Below are 22918 nucleotides of genomic sequence, written 5' to 3' on the forward strand. Positions count from 1 at the left end.
GCTCCCAAATACTTGAGTACCTTTGACTTGACAGCAGGGTACTGGCAAATACAAATTGCACCCGGAGAAAAAGAAAAGACAGCATTCTCTACACCTGATGGGCACTATCAGTTTACTGTGATGCCCTTTGGCTTAAAGAATGCCCCTGCCACCTTCCAAAGGTTGGTGAATCAAGTCCTTGCTGGCTTGGAGTCCTTTAGTGCAGCTTATCTTAATGATATTGCTGTATTTAGCTCCAGCTGGCAGGATCACCTGGTCCACCTGAAGAAGGTTTTGCAGGCCCTGCAAGCAGCAGGCCTCTCTATAAAGGCATCCAAATGTCAGATAGGGCAGGGTACTGTGGTTTACTTGGGACACCTTGTAGGTGGAGGCCAAGTTCAGCCACTCCAACCCAAGATCCAGACTATTCTGGACTGGGTAGCTCCAAAAACCAGACTCAAGTCAGGGCATTCCTTGGCTTGATTGGTTACTATAGAAGGTTTGTGATCAGACATGGATCCATAGTGACACCCCTCACAGAACTTACCTCCAAGAAAATGCCCAAGAAGGTAAACTGGACTGTAGAATGCCAACAGGCCTTTGACACCCTGAAACAAGCTATGTGCACAGCACCAGTTCTCAAAGCTCCAGATTACTCCAAGCAGTTAATTGTGCAGACTGATGCCTCTGAACATGGGATAGGGGCAGTTCTGTCCCAAACAAATGATGATGGCCTTGGCCAGCCTGATACTTTCATTAGCAGGAGTATACTCCCCAGGGAGCAGCGTTGGAGAGCCTTTGAGAGTGAGGCCTTTGCTGTGGTTTGGTCTCTGAAGAAGCTGAGACCATACCTCTTTGGTACTCACTTTGTAGTTCAGACTGACCCCAGACCTCTCAGATGGCTAATGCAAATGAAAGGTGAAAATCCTAAACTGTTGTGGTGGTCCGTATCCCTACATGGAATGGACTTTATAGTGGAACACAGACCTGGGACTGCCCATGCCAATGCAGATGGCCTTTCCAGGTTGTTCCACTTAGAAAATGAAGACTCTCTTGGGAAAGGTTAGTCTCATCCTCTTTCGTTTTGGGGGGGGGGGGTTGTGTAAGGAAATGCCTCATTGGCATGGTTACCGCCTGACTTTTTGCCTTTGCTGTTGCCAAATTATGATTTGAAAGTGTGCTGAGACCCTGCTACCCAGGCCCCAACACAAGTGTTCTTTCCCTAAACTGCACCTTTGTTTCCACAATTGGCACAACCCTGGCCCTCAGGTAAGTCCTTTGTAACTGGTACCTCTGGTACCAAGGGCCCTGATGCCAGGGAAGGTCTCTAAGGGCTGCAGCATGTCTTATGCCACCCTGGGGACCCCTCACTCAGCACATACACACTGCTTGCCAGCTTGTGTGTGCTGGTGGGGAGAAAATGACTAAGTCGACATGGCACTCCCCTCAGAGTGCCATGCCAACCTCACACTGCCTGTGGCTTAGGTAAGTCAACCCTCTAGCAGGCCTTACAGCCCTAAGGCAGGGTGCACTATACCACAGGTGAGGACATATGTGCATGAGCACTATTCCCCTACAGTGTCTAAGCAAAACCTTAGACATTGTAAGTGCAGGGTAGCCATAAGAGTATATGGTCTGGGAGTCTGTCAAACACGAACTCCACAGCACCATAATGGCTACACTGAAAACTGGGAAGTTTGGTATCAAACTTCTCAGCACAATAAATGCACACTGATGCCAGTGTACATTTTATTGTGAAATACACCCCAGAGGGCGCGCTTACCGGAATCGAAGGGGACTACATATCCCAGACTGCCTAGAGGCCCCAGGAGGCGGCCATCTTTACATCACCTGCTCCCACTCTCATTTCAAAGAGCGCTATAAAGCGCAGGGGGCCAAACCGCAGCGCGGGACGCGCTTACCGGAATCGAAGGGGACTACATATCCCAGACTGCCTAGAGGCCCCAGGAGGCGGCCATCTTTGCATCAACTGCTCCCACTCTCATTCCAACGAGCGCTATAAAGCGCAGGGGGCCAAACCGCAGCACAGGACGCGCTTACCGGAATCGAAGGGGATTATATATCCCAGACTGCCTAGAGGCCCCAGGAGGCGGCCATCTTTGCATCACCTGCTCCCACTCTCATTCCAACGAGTGCTATAAAGCGCAGGGGGCCAAACCGCAGCGCGGGACGTGCCCGGGCAAAGCCCGAGCCAAGGGCGGGCCCATCCGCGCCCGTCAGAGCCCGGCTGGGCTGGGCCATGTCCCTTTAATCTTTGATCTGCTACTCCAGATCAACCTAGATAGTATCATCAGATAAGAGCCCAGGGCGTTGGACTCTATAAGCAATCCTGAGCAGGAAGGAAAGCCCTTGCATTAGACCTAGTGGAGGAGAAGGATTAAGTAGTTAGATAAATAGGTATGGGGAAACGAAAGGCATCAGAACCCCCACGGGGAAAGGAGAAAATTACAAAGAAACTTAGGAATGCAGGTGAAAACTGTACGATATCTGAAATTGACGACCTAATAGAGGAGGTAGAATCCTTACTAAGTAACAGAAACAACTCTCGGGAGGGTTCTGACAAAAAGATAACTTCCTATTATGTAAAGAAACCAGATTTAGGGAAAGGGAAATCAAATGATAGGAAAGAGAGCGACGGCCAGCAAGAGGAAAACCCACGCCCTGATAATAGTTTAGTCAGGCATAAAGATGACACAATACGGGCCTTATGCCATCCCCTTGATTACTATAGAACAGAGAGCTAGTGTTACTAAAAAAAATGCCATGATATTGAGTCTGGATCCGTTTACCTGTAAGTTTATAGCTCAGAGGAGCAACCATAGAAATGGGGGAGTGCAAACGAGAAAGGGAGATTCAGACCTTGAAGCAGTTGATTGACTAACTCAACCAGACCAAGCATACTTGGGACTGATTAGAGATCCAATAGTAGTAGAGATCCAGGAAGAAAATAATCATCAAGTTGCAGGGGCAGGGAGTATTGAGGGGCATTTGCCTTGTAGAAAGGAGACGATTATACCTCAGAGTCCTATTATTAATGCTATGACCTCAATGGGAAGGGGATCAGTTACTATGGACTCCTGGAACGTAGCAGGCCTAAAAAGTAAGCTCATAGACCCTGACTGGCAGGATTATATTGAAAAATTCCATGTCTGGCTTTTCCAAGAGACTTGGTTAAATGACCCACCACACAAACTGGGTTATAAAACTTTTTTTATTAGTGCCACCTCAGTAGCAAGAGGGAGGCCATCTGGTGGGTTGATTGTATGGGTGAAAATTTCCCTTAATATCGAGATAAGCAAACATGATACAGGATCTGCTGATATTCTGTGGCTGGAACTAGGGGGCAAAAACAAGGTGTTATTTCATTTATTTAATGTCTATATAAGGCCCAGAAGATCAAATCAGGAGTCACACGAAATAGAAATATTAGATGGTATGCTTAAGAAAATCCCGATAGGAGAAACAATGTTGATAGGGGGAGATTTTAATTGCAACTACAAACCCATAATTGGTCTTGAACATCTAGTAGAAGACGAAGATTTAGCAAGAGCAGTCCCCCTCCTATCTACTGAAGAGGCAGTCCCCGGTACGGTTGCTGCCCTGCAACTCATGGGCCTTACACTAAAGTATGGATTGAGGGCCTGTAATGGTAGAATGGGTCAAAGTGGTCTTAATATGGACACTTTCCAGAGAGGCAATGCAGGTTCAAAATTGGACTACATCATGCATAGCACGATTACATGGGAGAGAATAGTGACCTTTAAAATAGATAAGAAGAGAGAAAGTGATCATTTCCCGTTAGTCATGGAATTGAGGGGTTACCTCCGAGATCTAGCTTGCCTGAAAAAGGATAAGGTGGAGTTGCAACCCACCCTCAGTAATAATCGTAGGGCAGTAAAATGGGTGTTATGACGAATATCTATAATATATATTCAGAATTGCTGGAACCTCATGCCCATAAAAATCGTATTGACATTCCCATTATAGATATTCATCAATCATTGAGCACTGCTCTGAGACCCTATCTTACTAAACAGATACAACAAAAGCACATACAGGGCAAGGATCAAATTATTTCATCTAATCCCTGGTATACCACTGAATGTAGAGAGGGAAAAACACTATTGGTAGAGGCTCTAAAACAGAAAAATCCAATAGCAGTGCAACAGGCAAGGGCCGGTTATAGGAAAACCCTGGCTACAGCAGAGAAAAACTGGGAAGACCAAAAATGGCAAGACCTCTTAGAGGCAGCCAAATGCAATGATGCAGTAGCCTTTTGGAAGATAGTTACTCACGGTAGAAAAGAGGGGATATTTAATACCGAACATCATATTGATCCCAGTGCGTGGGTTAATCATTTTACGTATCTCTATTCAGATTCTTTCGAGCATGACTTACATCTTTCCCTGCATATAGAATTACCCTCTTGGGGCACTTTACCTGACATACCATTTAGCCTGGAAGAAACGGTGACTGCCATAAAAGCGATCAAAATAGGCAAAGCCCCGGGTCTGGATAAAATTCCTGAGGATCTGCTTAAACATAACATAGAAGTTTGGGCACCCTACGTAAATCTACTTAGTAATGCTATAGCACGGGGAGAGCCAGTTCCTGAGACATGGAAAGGAGCGGAAATAATTCCAGTCTATAAAAAAGGATCTAAGGAGGACCCTGGGAATTATAGGCCAATTAGCCTGATTGATGTCATGCAAAAAATATATGCTAGGCAGCTGCTGAATAGATTATTTATCTGGATAGAGGAAAATAATATTTTGACAATATACCAGGCAGGTTTCTGGCAGCAGACAAGCACAATTGATCAGGCCTTCAGGTTAATATCCATAATGTGGAAATACTCAGAACTAATGAAGGGTCATCTCTACATCACGTTTGTGGATTTGCGTGCGGCCTTCGATCTGGTCCCAGGAGACACTTTATGGGCTGCGTTAGGGAATCAGGGTATGCCGGGAAATCTCTTGTGCCAGATAAAGAGGTTGCACGAAAATACTTACGCAAAGGTACGGTGGGGCTCAAATGGAGAGCTGACAGACCCGATACCCATTAAGAGGGGAGTAAGGCAGGGTTGTGTGCTCGCCCCAACCCTCTTTTCATTATACATCAATGATTTGGTTGAGTACCTTAAACGGAGCAATCATGACTCACCAAGATTGAATGGATACCCAGTTCCTGCTCTCCTTTTCGCAGATGACACCATTCTACTATCTCAAACTCCCATGGGCCTACAGACTCTTTTGGGAATGTTTAGTAAATATTGCATATCGAAGGGGCTAGAAATAAACACAAACAAGACAAAATATTTGATTGTTAAACCCCACAGGGCACTTAAAAGAAGCATCCTGATCAATGGGCATGAATTGGAACAAGTTAAAAGCTTTTATTACCTAGGGATATTGCTGGATGCCAAGTTGTCTTGGACGCCACCTGTTAATAAAGCTGTAACATCTTTGGTCCACAGCCCCATAGCGATAAGAAATAATTACAAAAGTTCAAGAACTGAAATTGTCTCATCAGTGTTCGAGGTCTATAGATATAAAGCGCAGGCCGCTGCTTTATATGGCGCCGAACTCTGGGGAATTGCAAATCTAACCTCACTAGCATCCCAAGAAAACAGTTTCATCAGGGGGGTATTGGGACTTTACTGGTGTAGACTCTGGTCAACTCCAGAACTTACCCACTACAGGCAAGCACTAATTGAGATAATGGACCTTGATAAATCAGTTTCCCTTCCTTGGCTTCACCATATAAGGTCCTGGTTTTATAACCTAGAGCTTAAATCCTTTAGGGACGAAGCCCATACCCTTACGATACAATCCAAGACTCGGTTAAAGCAAGTTTACTGGGATTATCTTTCGATTAGTCTTTTCCATAGTAAGAATTTGGGTAGACTGACCTCGAAATTTTTGGATATCAAACCAACTCCAAGATTTGAGGAATGGCTAGATAAAGCACTATTAATGAAATTTCGATATGGAATCCCTCAGATCAAGGCGTTTACCATCAAATGGGGCCCCAGAGCGAGAATATTCATGATTCAAAGTGTGGATTATGTAATATGGAGACTATTGAAACGGAGGAACATGTTCTATTAATTTGTAAAGCCTATGACAAGCCAAGGAGAAAATGGATCCAACCTATTTGTAGGAATCTAGGAATTAGAAATTACAATGAAGCGGCTAGACTATTAAGGTCTAGCACTATTCCTTTTATTGTTTTTGGAATAAGCCGCTTTCTCCTAGCAACATCATACATTAGGGACAAGGAGGGCTTGAGGTTTTAGTAAATTTAGATTTATAAAACACCCATAGACAAACTTATTGGTGTTATAAATGGCTAGTGGGCTTCCCATCCTGGAAGCTAATAGATCCTGGGTAGTTAATTTGCTTAAGATGTAATTTTAGAACTTTTTAAATATAAGGGAAAAATACAGTTATTTCAAATTGTAGCAGTATTATTCTGCACCATGTAATTGATTTTATCAAATCGTCAAATGGCTTTCTATTTGGAAGCTAATAGTACAGTGGCATTCCGTTGGGTTTGGACTCAATTTTAGAAATTTTAACTTTTCTAGTATAAGAAATGATTACAATTGATTACTGCTTACTGATTTTAGGAGTATTACTTGTTATTTATATAATTGATTTTAGTATTTGTATGATTTGGTATTTTATGATGTCTTGACTGTATTATCCTTTTATGGCTAATAGCCGAATAAAGGTTTGTTTGATGATGATGATCAATGCACACTGATGCCAGTGTGCACTTTATTGTAAAAATACACCCAGAGGGCATCTTAGAGATGCCCCCTGAAAACATACACGACTTCCAGTGTGGGCTGTCTAGTTTTTGCCAGCTTGCCACACACCAGACATGTTGCTGGCCACATGGGGAGAGTGCCTTTGTCACTCTGTGGCCAGGAACAAAGCCTGTACTGGGTGGAGGTGCTTCTCACCTCCCCCTGCAGGAACTGTAACACCTGGTGGTGAGTCTCAAGGGCTCACCCCCTTTGTTACAGCGCCACAGGGCATCCCAGCTAGTGGAGATGCCCACCCCTCTGGCCACTGCCCCCACTTTTGGCGGCAAGGCTGGAGAAGATAATGAGAAAAACAAGGAGGAGTCACCCCCCAGTCAGGACAGCCCCTAAGGTGTCTAGAGCTGAGGTGACTCTTACTTTTAGAAATCCTCCATCTTGTAGAAGGAGGATTACCCCAATAGGATTAGAGATGTGCCCCCCTCCCCACAGGGAGGAGGCACAAAGAGGGTGTAGCAACCCTCAAGGACAGTAGCCACTGGCTGTTGCCCTCCCAGACCTAAACACCCCCCTCAATTGAGTATTTAGGGGCCCCCAGAACCGAGGAAGATAGATTCCTGCAATCTAAAGAAGAAGAAAGACTGCTGACCTGAAGCCCTGCAGTGAAGACGGAGACGACAACTGATTTGGCCCCAGCCCCACCGGCCTGTCTCCCTACTTTGAAGAAAACTGCAACAGCGACGCATCCAACAGGGTCCAGCGACCTCTGAAGCCTCAGAGGACTACCCTGCATCTAAAGGACCAAGAAACTCCCAAGAACAGCGGCCCTGTTCAAGAAACTGCAACTCTTTGCAACAAAGAAGCAACTTTTAAAGACACACGTTTCTCTCCGGAAGCGTGAGACTTTCCACTCTGCACCCGACGCCCCCGGCTCGACCTTCGGAAAACTAACACTACAGGGAGGACTCCCCGGCGACTGCAAGCCCGTGAGTAGCCAGAGTTGACCCCCCCCGAGCCCCCACAGCGACGCCTGCAGAGGAAATCCAGAGGCTCCCCCTGACCGCGACTGCCTGCTTCAAGGAACCCAACGCCTGGAAATCACATTGCACCCGCAGCCCCCAGGACCTGAAGGAACCGAACTCCAGTGCAGGAGCGACCCCCAGGCGACCCTCTGCCTAGCCCAGGTGGTGGCTACCTCGAGGAGCCCCCCCGTGCCTGCCTGCATCGTTGAAGAGACCCCCGGGTCTCCCCCATTGATTCCTATTAGAAACCCGACGCCTGTTTGCACTCTGCACCTGGGCCACCCCTGTGCCGCTGAGGGTGTGCTTTCTTGTGTCCCCCCAGTGCCCTACAAAACCCCCCTGGTCTGCCCTCTGAAAACACAGGTACTTACCTGCTGGCAGACTGGAACCGGGGCACCCCTATTTCCATTGAAGCCTATATGTTTTGGGCACAACTTTGACCTCTGCACCTGACCGGCCTTGAGTTGCTGGTGTAGTAACTTTGGGGTAGTCCTGAACCCCCAATGGTGGGCTACACGGGACCCAACTTTGAACCCTGTAAGTGTTTTAGTTACCTGTGAACTTAACATTTACTTACCTCCCCCAGGAACTGTTGAAGTTTGCAGTGTGTCCACTTTTAAAATAGCTTATTGCCATTTTTGTCAAAACTGTACATGCTATTGTGAATATTCGAAGTTCCTAGAATACCTGAATGAAATACCTTTCATTTAAAGTATTGTCTGTAAATCTTGAACATGTGGTTCTTAAAATAAACTCAGAAAATATATTGTTCTATATAAAAACCTATTGGCCTGGAATTTGTCTTTGAGTGTGTGTTCCTCATTTATTGCCTGTGTGTGTACAACAAATGCTTAACACTACCCTCTTATAAGCCTACTGCTCGACCACACTACCACAAAATAGAGCATTAGAATTCTCTCTTTTAGCCACTATCTTACCTCTAAGGGGAACCCTTGGATTCTGTGCATACTATTTCTTACTTTGAAATACTGTAGACAGAGACAACTTCCTGCACCATTGCATAGACTTCTGCCTTTATAGTGGCCAAATCTTCCACCTGGGGAAAAGCAATGTAGCTGCACGTGTGTTTCATGAGGGCAGACAAGACCCTTGCCAGCACAATAGAAAACATTGGCTGTGACAGTCCAGCTGCCAAACGCACTGTCACTTTGAAAGAAGCAGTTGCCAGGAAATGGAGCACTTATAGCACTTGCACCAGAGTGGGGGATCCCAGTGGGATGGCGGATAGCTGATATCAGGTCAGGCTCCAATTGGGCACACAACTCTGTGATTGTGGCTCTGTTCAGTCTATAGGTGAGTATTATGTGCCTGTCCTCCAGTGTAGCCAAGTCCACAAGGGGTCTGTACACTTGGGTTTGTCTTCTCCTCCCATTCATCCGCAGCAGTAGGTATCAAAGGGACACAAGAGTGAGTTGGCTGTCGCAATTTGAACAATGGAACCACAACCTCAGTGTACATGTTGCCTTTATGTGATGGGACAGTGAGAATGAAATGTATGTGCATATCTAGGCAGTGACGCAGTAAAGGTTAATCTGATGGTTGTCCATCACTATGACATGGTGACAGCCTGTCCTGTATGTAGGGACAGGTGGAAGTGAGGTAACTCCGCCGACGTTGGGCGTTGTGGCGGAAGGCGGTCTTGCACCGCCGTGCAATTCCTCATTGGATAATATGGGGCCCTATGGAGTACAGTGACCAATGGGGATCTGCACCAGTGGTGATGGTGTACACCGCCGCCGACGTGACCGCCATTTTCTATCTGATTCCTCACTTATTTCCTGACCTTCAACAGGAGAACACTTACACTGCGTGTGCTGCTGTGACCTGTGTCTGGAACCTATCATGGCCCATGTGACGGGGGAAAGAGCCTCTACCTTCACTTTGGAGGAGTTGGCGTGATTGGTGGATGGGGTCCTACCCCAGTGTGGACTTCTGAATGGGCCTCCAGACCAACAGGTGAATACACCTTGTGCACCATGCATGTGGGAAGGATGCATGGAGATATGTGTGAAAGCATCGTGTCATGGGGTGGGTGATGTCATGTGGTGGTGTACATGGTGTGCGCCGGCCAATGTGTGCGCCAATGGTAAAGGAAATGGGATTGGTGGGTCATATCTGTGACAGGCTGGATTGTATGTGTAATGGTGTCCTCCCATCTGTATCCCCTCTGCAGGTCAGGGCCCATCAAAAGAAAGGATTATGGTGTGCAATCGCCAAGGATGTGCGGACCCTGGGGGTCTATTGTAGGCAGAGAACCCACTGTCTGAAACAGTGGGAGGACCTGAGATGCTGGGCACGGAAGACCGTGGAGGCCCAGCTGGGGATGGCCTCCCAACGAGGAAGGGGTACCCATCGGAATCTGACCCCCCTGATGGCCCCCATGTTGGCGGTGGCCTACCCGGAGCTGGATGGGTACTTGAGGGCATCACAGCAGCCACAAGGGGGTGAGTACAGTGGGAATTACTACAATAATTGGTGGTGGGTGTCAGTTAGTGGGTGCCCCTGAATGCCATGCCAGACATTGCAGCGTGATCCAGCTCCAGGGCAATGGTTGAAAGGGAAAACAAGGTAACTTAGCTAGGTTGCATTCCATGTCAGACAGGGCTTAGTGGGTCCCAGGAGGCGTGCAGTTGGCGGTGTTTGGCCCTCATCTTGCTGTGGCATCTAGCCAAATCAATGGCAGTGCCATGCATAGTGCTCAATCCTGATCCCTGTGTGTGATGGTGCTGTGTATGCCAACAGTGGTGCTGGTGCAGTAATTGACCCAGTGTTCTCTTTCTCTCCCCCACACCCATTATCTTCTGTCATCCTGTCCATGTTTGCATTAGCATCATCTGGTGGAGGAGCAGGGGCAAGGGTGACAGAGGGAGCTGCATCCCACAGGACCAAGGAGGCAGAGTCCACCGATGCCCAGGGAAGCAGTGGGACATAGGGCGAGGGGAGCAACACGGTGGAGGCAGGAGGTGGCAACACAGACTTAGATACCTCCTCCCTGGTGGTGGCAGACACCTCTGTGAGCACCCTAGCAGCAGGTACTGCCAACACCCCCAGTACTAGCACCGCCTTCCCAGTAGCCCCTCAGCGAATTGCCCGTGCCCGCTCACCCAGGAGGGTGGGCATCTCCTTCGCCCAAGGCACCTCAGGCCCTGCCCCAGTGAGCCCTGCTGGCCTGAGTGAGGGGGCTATTAACTTCCTGAGATCCATCTCTGTAGGGCAGTCAACCATTGTGAATGCCATCCAGGCAGATCGAGTCATGCTCTGGCCTCCTCTCTGATGACAGCCATTGTCCCTGTCCCCACCGTCCCCCCTCCAACTACCACTGCCCAGTCCCAGTCTCCTCAACCCCAACCCATCCCATGCAGACATACAGATGAGCATGCACACAAGACAACAACCAAGAGGAGCACAGTCAAACACAGGTACCACACTTCAACACACAAGCACTCACGCAAACACCAGACAGTTGTAGACACAACCACATCCACTGCCTCCACTGTCTCCCCCTCCTCCTCCTCCAGCTCCCTCACAGTCACGTCCACACTCACACCTGCATGCACTGCTTAAACACCCACCACCAGCATCACCACAGCAAGCGGCACACACACCTAACTAGCAGACACCGCCACAACATCCATACATGTGTCCCCTGTGTTCTCTCCAACCCTGTCTGTCCCCCTCCTCCTAAAGGTCCCAAACGCAAGCACTCAGACACCCAATAGCCATCCACCTCACATCAGCACACTCCCCATGCACCTGCATCCAAGTCCAACAGACGTATTCCTTCAACAACCACTCCCTCAACCTCCACTCCCATCCCTCCTCCCTCTTCCCTCCAGATGAGACAGTGCAGCCCTCACCTCCAGCAGAAGGCATGTAGGCTACCCTCCTGGGACTGCTGTACAAGGAGCGCCCTCCAGAACCAGTGGGCAAGTCACCCACCTGAGAGACTGTGGCCTTGCACTCCCAAGCACAGAGAAATGGGTATGGAGACCCCTCCAGAACCAGTGGGAAAGTCACCCACCTGAGAGATTGTGGCCTTGCACTCCCCGGCACAGAGAAATGGGCATGGAGCCCCCTCCAGAACTAGTGGGAAAGTTCCCGATTTCTGCTGAGGTGCCCCCCCACCCCCATTCCCCTGAGGTGCCTGCCCACTTACAAAATTATGCCCCTGAAGAGTTCTGTGCAGTTGCTGTCAGGAGACAAGTTGGGCCTTGGACTGTGCCTTGTGGCCATGTGCTCCCTTTGTACTTTGGACTGGGCATTGGCCCTTTGTGGACAATTGTACATATCAGGTTCATGTGTTGACTTTTCTCTTGCTAATACATTTTCAGTACTTCCGAAATCTGGTTGATGTTTTATTGTGCTGTGTGTCGTGTGCGATTGGTTTACGTCTGCAGCTGGTTGTGTGTATGGTGTGTGTGTCTGGTGTGTGTTGTGCGTGTCACTCTCGTATTTCTCCCTCCCTCTCTTGTATGCTAGGTGGCTGTACTCACTGTTGTGGTCTTCATCGGCGTTGGCGTTCCAGGTGGAGCAAGGCGTAGAATAGCATCAGGAAGACTTGAAGTTCCAGTTCCATGGTGGCGGCGGAGTCCTCTGTGGATTTGTTGGTGAATCTTTCGTTTTCTGTGTTCTGTTTCTGCCAGGCTTTTGATGACGTTGGCACCGCACCGGAAATACTGGCGGTTCCCTGTGTTATGATATGATGGGCGGTACTTTGTCTTCCGCCTGGCTGTTAATGGCGACCACCGTGGTGCATGGTGTTAACACCCTGGCGGATGGTGTGGTACATTGGCTGTCTATGGGAGTTCTCACCGCCATGGTCATAATTTGGGGGTAATTACTGCCGGCCTGTTGGCGGTATTTCTGCCACTTTATCACTTACTGCCAGTGTCATAATGAGGGCCATAGGTCTTTGTGGGTGTTCATCTTCATTAGTTAGACTGTATTAGGAGAATGATATTCAAACCTATGCAGATGTTTGGAAGGCCTTAGATACCCATCGTCATCATACAGTGACCAACACCATTTCTTTGTATTTCAGAGGCAGTAACAGTCTTTGGTAGACATGGAACTAAGAACTTTGCCTTGTTTTAGATTGCTTCTAGCAAAATGAGCTTGTGTGAATCCTTTTATCTTGGGTCTAGCCCAATTAAGATTTACTAGACAAAATCTGTGGTGGATAACATAATTTACCACTTGTGTTCAAGATCCTCAGGTTCTATAGGACTGAAGGCTACTATAATGCTTTCATTTCTTTGTTGTCAATTAATTGCAGCCAATATAGACAAAACACTTTACCCTTGATTCAGTGGGAGAAAACTACCAATGATACCATGAAGGAGTTAAACCAGTCATAATTAAGATAACCTATGAATAAGCCTAACTAAGTAATCTTTTTCACTGTCTGATTGGTATTTCTCCATTACTGTTTATTTCATTGCTAGCATGCTTTCGTGCTCCATTCTGTTTTTGGTTTCATTTAGTTGTCCGTAGTCATGTTCTTTTGTTAATACCCCCACTGACCAGTTGATTGTTCTGACTGGATTTGTCTGTTTTATTTGCACCGGCTGCACTGACTTGCTCTGTCAGCGTATCTCACCTCAGGCTGACTGCAGTTTGCTTCCAAAGCCTGGAGGCTTGTTTCTTCTTCATGCTACACCTATAGAAGGTGCACCCTTCAACGCCTCCTTCGAACAACACCCACCCTTAAAGTGCGGCTTACATTCGGCTAGACATGGGGCCGTATTACAGATAGGACACACTTACTCTATATGCGCAAGGCACACTTTAAAACAGGTGCGCCAGGTGCAAACAGAGAAACTGCACCCTATTACCATGAATGCACTGCCCCCAGGGCTGCTGTGAACTCGCGCTGCCCCCAGAACAGCGCATACAAGTGAAATACAGAGCAACTGCTTTAAAGCCGCTCCATGTTTCCCTGTGCCGGTGGTAACCCGCCTGCACTTTTAAGGAGGATTAGAGATCTCCTTGCAGGCAGGTGCAGTGTGTGACTGCATTTGCCTGCAAGGGGATATCTGGGGGGGGGGGTAGAACCACTATTCCCTCCTCCAGAGTGCTGCCATAAGAGGGTGCAAAGACAGTGCGCCTCTTGACAGATTCTTTGCCTCTGTTCTTGCATCTACAATATGGTGCGGGCACAGAGGCAAAGGGATTCTCTCATTTGTATGGTGCCACACCCCATGTAAATGAGGGAACACCCTCTGGTGATAGCGCTGGCGCTATATGTGCACCAGTGCTATCTGTATTACAGAAAGGGTCGCACAAGCGTCTGCAGCACTTTCTGTGATGTCAAAGTGCCCCGGGGGCGCGCAAAGCAGGCGCATATGTCTGTTGTGCCCCGGCACACTTTCATAATAAGGCCCTAGGTATCTCCTACCAGTGATTGTGAGCTACCAGTAGATCACAAACACCTTCAGAGTAGCTCACAGCCTTGAGTTCATTTTTAAATAAGCAAATGGTCACATTTTCTTTTTTTAATTGAGGAAAGGCTGTGTTTATTTTACATCATTATCTTCAGGCTGCAGGTAACAGGGCCTCATAATGAGCAGTGTTGGAGTCAGTTTTAAGACCCAACACAGAGGTAAAGAACTGAATCTTAAATAAAAGTAATTGTCAACTCAATATTAGATCATGAGAACAAAATGATGTTTCTGAATGCTTTTAAGTGCAGAAAATTAAAAGGATGAGTTAACTCTTCATTTTCATTTTATTTGATTCGATAGTGTTGTATTGACAAACAGCAGGCCTCTTGCCCCCATTGGCCACTAGACACCGTGAAATACTTTTTTGTTTTATAAACCATTTTTATTAGTTTTATATAGCAACATAAAACCCAACGGGTCACGATTACAATTTGCGGACCGAAACTGCACAGGTCCAAAGCATGTAACACAAGTATACAACCAAGAACATCATAATAGTCAAAGACAAGGCGCACTACCTTCTTACAATGAAGCAATGCCTGCTGCAGAATCTTCCCAAGTCTCCATCTACTTCCCCAACACTCTTTCATGTTTGGCTAGACAGCCCCTCACTTTGTAAACCAATTTCTCTTGCTGGGCGCACCAGTCTACCCCCCGGCGCCACTTCGCAATCACGGGGGCAGTTTCTGCTTTCCAACTCGCTGCAATGTCTCTTTTGGCCACTAAGCAGGCCGTCCCCACAGATGACCGGTCTGCTCTGTTGGAACCTACCCCCCCAAGAACTCCCAGTAAAACAGGTAGCGGGGCGACCTCAACCTCCAGCCGTAAGACTCTGGAGATTTCTTTTACCACCACCAGCCAGTAGGTGGCTATGTGGGGGCAAGTCCACACCATGTGGAAAAAGTCTGCACTGGGGCTTGCACAACGAGGACAGTTAGCCTGGGGCAGGAGGCCCGCTCTATGCAACCTGTCGGGAGTGAGGTATGCCGTGTGGAGAAAGTAGGTCTGCACCACCCGGAGACGGGAGGTCATGGTCAGTGTTCACGGGGGCATCAAAGCGTCCCTCCAGTCCTCATCCTCCATCGGACCCTCCCACCGTTCCCACCACTCTCGGAGCTTATCAAGCATCTGTGTTGTGTTAATGATTAATGAGGGATAAATACGCAACACCCCCCTCTACCCAGGGCGCCCATCAGTGTCTTGGCCTCAACAGGGCTAAACTCAGGGAGAACAGTCCTTGCCTGAATATGCGCTTGTAACGTGTGTCTGAGTTGCAGATATTAATTAAACTGGGACCTGGTGAGCGTGAACTGCTGCTGAAGCTCCTGTAAGGACCGAATGTGGGAACCCACTCAGACATCACTCAGTAGCGAAATACCTATGAGCTCCCATTTATGAAACCCCGAGACCTCTCCCAGCCACAATCCCTGCCACAGCGGAGTCTGTTGACTGAGGCGGCCCCACCACCCCGTCACCCGCAGCGGAGCCCCCCACAGCGTCAGCACCACCATAGTCACCTCTGGGATTTTACAAGGCAGGGGGGCACCATACAGCATCCCAAGCAGACCGGAAAAGCCCATCGTCAAGAGTTCCAACTGATAGGCAGGATCCGACCAATCCCCCCAACCATTCATTAATAACCAGTAGATGCATCACCCTGTGGTAAAGATAGAGGTTAGACATCCCCAGACCCCCTTCATATACATCACCCTGGCAGGTACGGAAAGCCAGCCTGGGGAGGGAGCTGTGCCAGAGGAATTCCAGTGCGACCGCCTCCATCTCCCTGAACCATCGCCTGGGGATGTGGTAGGGGAAGTTCTGGAGCATATAGAGGAACCGGGAAAGCACCATCATTTTATGTAGGCCCAGGATGTTGAGAGGCCGTGACCGCCAACGCTGGAGGTCCTCCTTGACAGTTCGAGTTAGTGGCACCACATTGAGAGACCATGCCAGCTCAGGTAGCAGCGCTATATGCACCCCCAGATAACGCAAACTATTGCATCGGATAGGAATAGCATGTTGCCAATCAGAACAGTCCCTGGTGGGGCTCAACGGAACCAAGAGAGATTTACTGGGTTCAATTATCAGACCTGACGCCTCGGCAAACAGCCCCAGCAGCTGCATCACCCGAAGTCCACTGCTGGCTGGATTAGCCAAGAACAAGAGTACATCATCTGCGTATAATGCAATGCGGTCCTCCCTCCCAGTGGGTCAAGCCCAACCATCAATTAGGGGGTCCACCCTTATTAGCTTCGCTAGCAACTCCATCGCTAGTGCGCATAGGAGCGGGGTCAGGGGACAGCCCTGGCGGGTACCCCTGCAGTTGGGAAACCGGTCCGAAACACCCCGTTCACCTGCACTCGGCCTGTGGGATTAGAGTAGGGGAGTCCCACCAGTGCGCAGAACCGTGGACCAAACCCAGCACTCGCAAGCACCGCTTGAAGGTAGGACCAGTCCACCGTGTCAAATGCCTTTTCGAAGTCCACGAGGAGAACCGCCAATGGAGAGGTCAAGAGGTCCCGGTAGGCCAGAGCCACGTGCAGTCGCCTAATACAATGCCTGGTGCTCCTAGCTGGCATAAAACCACACTGATCCAGATGTATTAGTGAACTCAACACCCTCCTCAACCTAGCGGCCAAAACCGTGGACAGTATCTTGATCTCAGTATTCAGAAGCAAGTTGGGGCGGTACACAGAGCAACTCCACGAGGGGGGGCTCGTCTTAGGAATCACCACAATGGTGGCCTGGACAAGCCCCGGGGGCCTGGTTAGCAGGGACCCAGCACACTTTCAAATCATAACTTGGCATCAGCAAAGGCAAAAAGTCAGGGGGTAACCATGCCAAGGAGGCATTTCCTTACACAACTCCCCCAAACAAAAGAGGATGAGATTAACCTTTCCCAAGAGAGTCTTCATTTTCTAGGTGGAAGAACCTGGAAAGGCCATCTGCATTGGCATGGGCAGTCCCAGGTCTGTGTTCCACTATAAAGTCCATTCCCTGTAGGGATATGGACCACCTCAACAGTTTAGGATTTTCACCTTTCATTTGCATTAGCCATCTGAGAGGTCTGTGGCCAGTCTGAACTACAAAGTGAGTACCAAAGAGGTATGGTCTCAGCTTCTTCAGGGACCAGAACACAGCAAAGGCCTCCCTCTCAATGGCACTCCAACGCTGCTCCCTGGGGAGTAACCTGTCAAAGCCCAGCTCACCTGAGTTCTTGTTCAGTTCTGATGGAGGTTGAAGACAATCCGACCCCACCCTGAAACTGCTTGTTCCAGCACACTAGTTTTTAAAACAGTGCACTAAGAACAGAAGCTCAAGGGAAGGGGGGAAGTGGATAAAATAAAAAAAAGAGAGATAACACCGTTCTTGCGTTTCCACTGTTGAAGTGCTGCACAAATCTGCGGCCCTTTCTGACTTCTGTAGAAACTGGTGCCTAATGAAACATAAACAAAGAACAGATAAGTGCAACCTATTCCTAAATGGGTTCCTGACTATCCCTTTATTTATTGGAAATTCTCTTCTAAAAGTACCTCTTGGATCCTGGTCTCTAGTTTCCAGGTTTGGAATGTGTTACTGCTCTGGGATGTGTTTTCTATTACTGTTAAGCTTCTAAAAAATTAAACAAATACCGTTATCAGAATTACCAATATCAAACATTCATCATAATATAACTAAAGCCTAAATTCCCAATAGCAGACTCACTTTTCGCATATTTCCAGAATCTTTTATAAAACAAATACTGTACTTTTACATCAAAATACAGCATGTAATTTGTGCAAGTCCTTGATTTACTGTTTTCCTTGCTGTCAATGGTTTCCACTGTTCGATTCCCAAAAGTTCCATGAAAAAAAACAATGTCCGCTTCACAAAGTCCTGCAAAATAATCCTGCAACAAAGAGCCTTAATCACAATGGTCGTGGAAGGCACTTCGCCTCAAACTGTCTATACACGAATCCAGAAATTGCCGTCAAAGCTCCCTCAGGTAATAAAAAGTTTTGCACTTACTTGTTGCTGGCAAGAGATACTGATCAGTCTAACCTTGTCTTCTTTCTCTTTTGCAGGTTACTCGTAGGAGAGAGGCTGAGGCAAGGAGGAACCGGAAACCGGAAGAAGGAAGAGCCAGCAGCTGCGCCTATTGAAGTCAAAGAAAGTCTGTAAAGAGCAGGAGTGCCAGCGCCGAGGGATCTGTTCTCAGGTAAGCGGGAGGTAGACGAGCACAAGCACTGGGTGAGGCTCGGGGGATGCCTTTTATAGACAGGGCTGGGTGTGGTTCGAAGAGCTGGGTGTGGTTTGAAGGGCTGGGTGTGGTCCTCACATGCTGCACATGTTCTTGGAAGGTGTGCAGAGCTGGGTGTGGTTTGAAGGGCTGGGTGTGGTCCTCACATGCTGCACATGTTCTTGAAAGGTGTGCAGAGTTTCAGTTATTATGCAAATGAGTTGGATTAACACATGGCCTAGGGAGGAGTGTTTTAAGGAAGCCTTGGTAAAAGCAAGGCCCAATGTGTAAACAAAACAGCACATTAAACAACATACACAGAAGCCAAGGTGAGATAACAAGAAAGGCTTTGAATAGTAAGTTTAAAAGGGAGCTATTACAGAACCCACTAGTGCAGTGAGAGGGGACATGCTCTTTGCTGTGTACAAACCCTAACAGTTGCCCCCCTCAAAGGCCCTCCTACAGGACGGGGTTTTCCTGGATTTTTTAAATAAAACCGTCTAATCAGCTGTGGGGCATGTACATATGATGCTGGTTCCCATGAATTCTCAGATTCATCATATCCTTTCCATTCTACTAAATAAAACAGACGTCCACTAATTCTTTTTGAGTCTTTTATGCTTTTCACTTCATATTCCAGATTTCCTTTAATTGGTATGGGTGGAGGTGGTGGTTCAGGTCGGGTTTTTGAGTTGTACGGCTTAAGCAAGGACACATGGAATGTAGTATGTACTGGATATTCTTTTGGTAAATCAAATTTTACTGTTACCGGGTTTACTATGGCAGTTATACTAAAGGGTCCAATGAAACGTGGTTGCAGCTTTCGGGATCCATCTATGTTTAGGTTTTTTGTGGAGAGCCATACCTTGTCACCAATTTTATACATTGGGGCCTCAGACCTGTGTTTGTCTGCTTGTCTTTTCATGCTTTCCTTGTACTTTAATAAATGTTTCCTGGCTTTGTCTTGTATGTCACCTAACCTCGTTAGTCTATCCGTTACTGTAGGCAACAGGGAATCTTCTAACAAAATGGGTATAGCTCTTGGATGATACCCCTGCAAGAAATAGAATGGTGAGCAAAGTAGAGCTGAATGCTCAGTATTATTATAAACAAACTCTGCTACAGGAAGAGCTTCCAACCATTCACTAGAATAATCAGCCAATAAACAACGTAGCGTTTGAAGTAAGGTTTGGTTCAGTCGTTCAGTCTGTCCATCTGTCCATCTGTCTCTGGGTGGAAAGCAGTGGATAAGGCCACATCTATTTTCAGTTTTTCACATAATTCTTTACAAAATCTGGAGTTGAACTGGCTCCCTCGGTCTGACACCACTTTGCTTGGCAAACCATGTAAACGCACAATTTCCCTTATAAAAATATCGGCAAATTCTGCTGCTGTGGGTAATTTCCGTAATGGTACAAAATGTGCCATTTTAGATAAAAAATCCACTATAACCAACACTGTTGTGAAGGATTTTACAGGTGGTAAACCTACAATAAAGTCTACGCTCACAGTGTGCCAAGGTTGTTTGGGTGTTGGCATTGGTATTAACAAGCCGTCAGGAGCCTTATGAGAAGATTTATGTCTTGCACAAATTGGACAGGTAGTGACAAATTGCTTAATGTCCTTTCTTATAGTGTCCCACCAAAAGTGTTTTTGCACATTTTCCAGGGTTTTTACCCAACCAGGATGACCTGCCAACGGTGAGGCGTGATGCCAAATTATCACCTGTGTTTGTAATTCAGAGGTGGGCACTAACAGCATGTTGTCGTGATACAATAAACCTCGTTGTATTGTGTTATGGGAATCCTTTAACCAATCCTGAGGTGCTATTTGCATGTGTGCATTATATAGATCTGTGATGAAATCCTTCTGTTGTACTGGTGCCAACAACTTTTGGGGAGGAATAATGGGTTCTCCTATTTTATCTTGTTTCATGTCTGAGGTATGTCCGTATCTAGATAACACATCAGATTGAATTTGTTGTGCACCTGGTCGATAGGTTATAACAAAGTCAAATGTGCTAAAATAATTTAACCAGCGCATCTGACGTGGTGTTAGTGCTTTAAGTGATCCAAAAAACTGTAGGTTCTTATGGTCAGAAAAGATTGTAACTGGGTACTTGGCTCCCATTAAATGGTGCCTCCATTCTGAAAAGGCTACTTTGATAGCTAGTAGTTCCCTTTCAGCCACAGTGTAATTTTGTTCAGCTGGTAATAACTTTTTGGAATAGAAGGCTATAGGATGTAACTGGCCATCTACTGCATCTCGTTGAGAGAGAACTCCTCCTAAAGCTACTTGTGAAGCATCCGCTTAAACAAAAAAGGGCAAGTCAGGATCAGGATGTTTCAGAATTGGGGCTGAAGTGAACTTTTGTTTTAGGAGTTGAAAGGCGTGTGCCGCCTCATCAGTCCAAAGAAATCGTTGCCCTTTCCGCAACAAGGTAGTTATTGGGGCTGCAATGTCTGCAAAATGTGCAATAAACCTCCTATAAAAATTGGCGAAACCCAGAAATTTCTGAATATCTTTTACAGAGGATGGTTCTGGCCAATCAGCAATAGCACTGATTTTCTTTACATCCATAGTTATTCCTTGAGGTGACAGGCAGTATCCTAAAAAGTCCACCTTGTTGACATTAAAAGTACACTTTTCTAACTTAGCAAAAAGATGATTTTCTTTTAACTTTGATAATACTGCACAAACATGTTGGGTATGTTCTTCTGAGTTCTTAGAGTAAATGAGGATGTCGTCTATGTATACTATGACACAAACGTCCAGGAATTCGTGTAGGACCTCATTTATAAAGAACTGAAAGGCCGCAGGGGCATTACATAACCCAAAGGGCATTACTGTGTACTCAAATAAACCAAACTTTGTCTTGAAAGCTGTCTTCCACTCATCCCCCTCTTTTACTCGGACCAGGTGGTAAGCTCCCCGCAGATCTAGTTTAGTGTATACAGTAGAATGTCTTAATTGATCCAACAACACAGGTATTAGAGGAAGAGGATATTTATTCTTTATTGTAGCCTTATTTAGTCCTCTATAATCGATACACGCGCGCAGGGATTTATCCGGCTTCGGGATAAAAAAGAGTGGAGATGACACTGGAGATGTGGAATGACGGATGAACCCAGACTGTAGTAGGTCATCTAGGTAGGTTCTTAAGTATTTGGTTTCTTCGTCAGTCAAAGCATATACTCTGTTATTAGGTAAAGGGGCCCCTGGGATAAGATCTATACGGCAGTCATAAGACCGATGTGGGGGCAGCACACTAGCCTTTACTGGATCAAAGACGTCTTTAAAGTCAGAATATTCAGGAGGGAGACTTGGTTCATCTTGTGTAACACTAGCACAGTGTAATACTGTGCTCTGTTCTGTACCTGCTTCTTGATAGCAATTGGTTCTACAGAAAGAGGAATCCAAAGTAACAGTTCTATTCACCCAATCAATTTTTGGGTTATGAGTTGTTAACCAGGGTACCCCGAGAATCAAACCAAAATTAGGAGTATCTATCAGATCAAAGCTAATCACCTCTGTGTGCCCGTTCTGACAGACCATAACAAGTGGACTTGTTTGTTTTGTGATTAATCCAGAGGTCAATTCTGACCCATCCACTGCACATACTGCTTCTGGACAAGGCTTTAGGCACATAGGAAGTCCTAAGATTTCAGCTAACTTATTATCCACAAAATTTCCTGTCGCGCCTGAGTCCAGTAGGACAGGGAGAGAATGCCTCACTTGGGTAGTAACAATTAAAACGACCTGAATTATGAAATGTCTAGGTATGTGCGGTACCCTGAAGGCTGCAGCATTAGAGGTTTGATTAAGATGTTTTCTCGAACAAGTAACCTCTCCCCTTGTCGAGCTTAATCGTTTCCCGATTCAGTTGAGGAGGTGGAGGAAACAGCACCCTTTCGTGGAGTTTTAGGCTTTACTGGACATTCTCTGGCAAAGTGACCTGCCCTGCCACAATATAAACATAATTGAAATGTTCTCCTTCTTTCTTTTTCCTCTGATGTGGGTGGACCTCTGAGTGTCCCTATTTGCATAGGCTCTGGTTCAGGGAGTTTATTATCTGTGTCTTTCTTCTCGTGTCTAATAAAAGTTAACCGTGATTCCAGTTTGTATTTATCTCTCTTTCTTTCTCCTAGTCTATGTTCTAATTTCACAACTAAATCTACAAAGTCTGAATAGTCTTTTGGCAAATCAACGATATGAGCCAGCGCGTCTTTTAACTCGTCTCTCAAACCTTTATAAAAAAGGGAGACACGCTTTTCTTCTGGCCACTGTGTCTCGGTGAGTAAACGATTAAAACTAGTGAGATAGGTCAATAAATCCTTGTTACCTTGTTTAAGATTTAAAAGCTCATTATCACTTGCCTGCATGAAAGTGTGTTTTGCAAAAAGGCTGGTCATGGTACGTTTAAATTGATTCCAATTACGGAGGA

This window comes from Pleurodeles waltl, chromosome 4_2 (assembly GCF_031143425.1).
Source record: "Pleurodeles waltl isolate 20211129_DDA chromosome 4_2, aPleWal1.hap1.20221129, whole genome shotgun sequence".
NCBI classification, from domain to species: domain Eukaryota; kingdom Metazoa; phylum Chordata; class Amphibia; order Caudata; family Salamandridae; genus Pleurodeles; species Pleurodeles waltl.